At 39.8% G+C, this 5,530-nt stretch overlaps 1 protein-coding gene across 2 annotated transcripts in view; it reads left to right on the forward strand.

Moving 5' to 3' along the window:
- Nucleotides 1-5,530, forward strand: part of bcar3 (BCAR3 adaptor protein, NSP family member) — an 80,464-nt gene that overhangs the window by 19,337 nt on the left and 55,597 nt on the right. The window lies entirely within an intron of this gene.

Genomic DNA, 5,530 nt, shown 5'->3' on the forward strand with positions numbered 1-5,530 from the left:
CACACACACACACACACAAAGCATGTGAACCAAAGCTGTCAGCAACTAGGGAGAAGAGTGCTGAGGCCTGCACTCCTGCTGGGTTTAATCACTTTTGGAGGTGTGCATGTATGCATGCGTGGATGTGCTTTTTAGTGTGTTCGTGACAGACTGCTTTGTTTGCTCTGGTTCCCATGCATTATAAAGTGAAATCTAGCTGTTGTCTTGGTGACTGCTGTATAAGTAAAGTCACTAAATAATTGTAGTGGATCTTGTTGGCTGTTGCTACATGTTATCATACATGCACAACAGCAGGCATAATCAGAAGATGCAAACTTGGGGCAAAATAGCCACTTTGTGATCAAAACACTGCGCCCGCTGCATCACTTACAAAAAAAAACAACCCACAGTGTCTTTCTTGGCTGAACTTCTGAACATTTTTCAGGAGCCAGACTTTCTGAAGTTGTTAAGAGGAAGCAGGGACTATAAAGAGTCTCCTCCTGTCTCATAGTAAACCTAGCAATTTGCAAACCCATCTGGTATGAAGTGTCTAAAAAACAAAACACGCAAACAAAGAGACCTCAAGTTACAGTAAATATAAAAACATTTGACTTTCTGCATCTGGTTTGGCATAATTTAGGCTTTGTGGAAGTTTGGTTTTACTGCTGGTCATTTAGCAGTAAGGTATTTCTTTTTCCTTTTTCAGTATGTTTTACTATGCATATCTGTTGTGTTGCCTGGGTTTATTTTGAAAATGTGCATGAATGAGGATGGATGACCTACTAACTGCAGACCAAATCTACAAACGAGTACAAAGAAAGTAACTTGAAACTGGACTCTGTACAGTCCTGTGAAATGTGCTTCCACAGGAATTAAGAGGGAATCTAGCAGCCAGGTGCCTTATGAAGGCAGAGGCTTTGGTAGTTTGCTGGTCTGGACCATATAGCTGTGTGTTAACACAATGTTCAGGTCAAAACATGAAATGCTCAGAGAAATTGCAAAAAACCCAAGAGCAACATCTCAGACTGTGAGGCCTCAGTTAACATGTTAAAGTTCATGATGGCACAGTTGGAAAAAGACTGAAAAAGTCAGGCTTGTTCGAAAGTGTGTCCATCAGAAAACCTCTTCTTTCTAAAAGAAACATGGCAGCATCGTATAGGTTTTCAAAATGAACCACAAAACTGAAACAATGGGCTCATTTACTAACAGCGCATGGGCACAAATCTGTGTATAATTCATGCCTATGAAAAATATATGTACAAATCAGTGATTTACCAAAACATCTGTACCTGAATTTATGTGTACTTACAAACAAACATGACAAACAATATGACTAATAAACAACAACAAAACAGTACCTCTCACCATGTGCATGAATAGTAATAACACCAATAATAAGGATATTTCCTTTTTGTCATCATTCGTTTTCCCAAAAATATTATAAGCCACAAAATGCTCAGGATCACTGAATTACAAATAAATACATTTTTAAAAGTTAAATTGCAACAAAAGAAAACAAAATACTGATGGAAAAGCTGTGGACTTTAATGTTTTAATTTAAACATATTCCAGTATTCCTTACCTCATTATATGAATTATAACTATCATTGCTAGATTTCATGACTTATATTTACAAATAGTGGAAACTCTTTTTTTAAAATTATCATTATTATTATTATTTTATTTTATTCATTGACAAGTTGTCATTACCTGTGAGTGAAACTGGAGCACTGATGCCAGATATGTAGACGAGGCATATAATGAGTAGTTTACCTATCATTACAGCTCACCCCTTATAAAAACATTTGTTTTCACATTCCTGGGATCACTGCGTGACCACTGTTGGAGACCTGGCCTACAGGCTGACGACTGCTGCTGAGATGAAATGGCCTCTGGTGGAAATCACTCAGTCACCAACTACTGTGGTATTATCTGTCTGCCTGGCAGGCTGCCAAGCTTATCATTATCACAGAGTCCAGTTTTGTTCAGCTAATAGCATCTCTCTTACACACACAGACACACACACACACTGCGTTTTCATATCTTAGTGGGACATCTAATTGACATAGTGCCTTCCTTAGCCGTTTACTCTAACCCTTAGGTTACGGTCAGGTTTAGCCTAACTGTAACCTTGACACTAAAACCACATTTTGGGTCTTAAAAATGCCTTTAAATTCATGGCCACGAGCATTTTGTCCTCATAAGGGCTGTTAGTTGGTATAGCAACATTCCAATTTTTGGTCCCAACAGAGATACGTAATTTTTTTTTCTTAAGAATATAACGTGAACTCACAGACTACATTCAGGCATATATTAATTTCATCATATTACTTTTTTTTATTGGTGTGTGTGTGTGTGCACCCACCCACAGGCATGTGTGCAGCAGGTACTTTCCTTAACAGCAGGTATTAAAAAGCAGTGGAGAAGAAGAGATGTTCTAATTAGAGCATTTAGAGGGTGAAATAGAAGGCATCAGTAAAACCCCCACATGCATGCTCATGCCTCACATATTTGAGGCATTTTATTTTGAGGCACTGTTTTGTTACAGCTGTTTGTGTCATTGAGGCTATTCTGTGTATGCTGTGTTAAAATTCCATGTTTAAATACCTGAGCTCGGTAGTTGTTTGAGAGGTTTTTTGGGGTTTTGTTTTTTTCTTTGCATATAGTTTTAATTTCAGTTTATAACCACATTCATTAGCATTATGTGATAATACCGTGTTATCAGCATCAGCATGGGAAGCATCAAGGTGTACATAAGCACATATTAATGAATACTTTTTATATTCCTTTCAGGACTGTGGTTTACAGCACTGAGGTTTATCGAATCAGCGCTGTACTCTGAAAGTAACAGGACTGTGTGTGCTCTTTTCATCTTTCAAGTTCAAATTCCAGTCATGTGCTAAATATTTTCAAGGTGATGCACTTGAACACGCTCAATGTGTACCTAGCTGCATGGATGGTTTTACATAATGAGTCGCCATCTTTGAGCTTCCTCACCCTACCTGGTCACTACTTGCCAAATAAGCAGCAACAAAAGTAGAGGCTGTACTGTAAACACTACAACCAAATATTTGAAATGTGACTGTTGATGCAGCAGTGACTCTGACTCAGGCTGTTTTTTCGTGTGCCTCACCTCGCTGTTCACTCCTGTCAGGACTACCTGTCTTGGACTATTTGTCATGTTCCTCTGTGCATTTATAAGCAGCTTTAGTTGTGTTGCAGACACTGTCTTGTTTTGGGAGGCTGCTGAAGGGAGTATTGATGCTTCAGGGGTTAGTTTGGACAGCAACATATGCAGCTGGTGTGCATCAAAGTAACATCCTCATGGTAAGAGACATAGTTCTAGACGGACATGTAATGTTAGCGTAAATGAGATTTCACTTTGCTTGCTGCTGCTTTTTGTATTTGATCACAATGAGAGAGAGGAAGGGACAGCATGAATGTGACTTAATGAGACTTGACCTCGATTTACAATTTGGAAGAAACTGTGACTTTGTTACGAACAGCAGAGAGTAGAACAAGAACCAAATCAAGTCTTTTTAAACAGAATCTGGCGCAGTTCGCAGTGGAGACCTGCAGATTCTCAGTGCACATCACATACAGTTTATGTAAAAACACAAGATGCGTGCACTGAGTTTACCTCAGACATTCTTCGTACTAAATATTAGATAATTCTCGGTGCCGGGCTTCAAGCTGGTTAATCTCCCTTGTGAAGGTGATAGACTCATCAACATGACCTTCAGTTAATACTAAGTGTACTATAAACATCTTCCTGTTTCTGTCTGCATGTGTCAGTAACACAAACTCAGCTGTCAACAATTCTGCTCTTATCTCACAAATGTCAAAACAGGGAATATCTAGCTCCCAGATTTATCCAAATGGTCGAATTCTTGGAGAAAAAGTCAACTTTAAAATGTTCCTTATGTACTTCAGGAATCTGTCCAACACTGCTGCTATATGCTTCCATGTCAGTGTCACGTTGTGAAAACCGCTCGAGGTCCTGTGAAATTAAACATTCACTATTTTAACCATCTTAACAAATGACCATGTTTGTCCTTTTCTGAAGAACAGAGCCACTCTTCATTTCTTTATATTTTGCGAGGAGAACTAGGATTTATTCTGCAAACTTTTTTGGAATTGCACTATATAAAGGAAAAAATGGCGTTTGTACAGCTAGATCAGTGTTTGGTATGAACATCTTTATTCAACTCTGCCCGAACTTTCTTAGGCAAGCTTTCTCCTAATTTCTGTATTTACTCTTTAGGAATAGTTCTCCAGGCTTCTTGAAGGGCATTTCAAAGTTCCTCTTTGGGTGTTGGCTCCCTCCTCTGTGTATGTTCATGGCGATTTGAACTAAACATTTTAAATGTGGATCCATCACTACATAAGGGCTGTTGAAACTGAGTTTCAGTCCAGTTCTTGTGTAATTTGGCATACCTCAGCCTTTTCTCTCCATTTCCCTTCCTCAGTAATGGCTTCTTGACAGCCACCCTTCCACTGAGACCGTTTCTGATGAGGTGAGTAGCAGGGGAATGGAAAGAGCACATGCATCGCTCAGGTCCTGTGTCAGGTCTTTGCTGGATTATTTCCTGTTTTTTAAGGACATGATGTTCAGATACTGTTCATTTCATGTAGATAGTTTTTAGGTCTGTCACTTCTCCTTTTGCCATGTTTGTAGCTTCAACTAAAGGATTTGTTTTATTTGTTTGTTTGTTTTTTATTTTGTGATAGCCTGCTCGTAACACAGTACACAAAGATGGACCTATATACAATTTAACATAAGTTCTTTAAGTTGTCTGTTATGTATAGACGGCACTGGTTTATTCTTTGAGTTAGGTGTGTTTTATTATGATTGAATGAATCATAGATCAATGTCATTGTAACTGTGACAGTGTGAATAACACTGTATTTGGTCCTTTTTTATGAACACATTCAATAAATTACTAAAGATTGCACGTAGCAATCTTTATGGAACACATTGTACATAAATGTGTTTGCAGATGACACCACTGTCATTGGCCACATTCAGGATGGTGATGAGTCCACATACCAGCAAGAGGTTGAGCGGCTGGTACTCTGGTGCAGTCAGCACAATCTGAAGCTGAACACTCTTAAGACTGTAGAGATGACAGTGGACTTCAGGAGACATCCCTCAACTCTGCCCCCCCTCACCATATCAGACAGCCCTGTGTTGACTGTGAAGATCTTCAAGTTCCGGGGTACAACCATCTCCCAGGACCTGAAGTGGGAGACCAACTTCAACTCCATCCTCAGAAAGACCCAGCAGAGGATGTACTTCCTGAGACAACCCCTAACCCTACAGTCTTCCAAAGGAGCTGCTGATCCAGTTCTACACTGTGGTCATTGAGTCTGTCCTGTGCTCCTCCATCACAGTCTGGTATGGTGCAGCCACTAAACAGGACAGGAGCAGACTGCAGCGGACTGTACGGGCAGCAGAAAGGATCATCAGCGTCCCCCTGCCCTCCATCCAGGATCTGTACCTCTCAAGAACCATGAAACGGGCAGGGAAAATCATCACAGACCCCTCACA

Source organism: Pundamilia nyererei, unplaced genomic scaffold (assembly GCF_000239375.1).
Source record: "Pundamilia nyererei isolate P.nyererei 1_Seehausen unplaced genomic scaffold, PunNye1.0 scaffold00436, whole genome shotgun sequence".
Lineage (NCBI taxonomy): Eukaryota > Metazoa > Chordata > Actinopteri > Cichliformes > Cichlidae > Pundamilia > Pundamilia nyererei.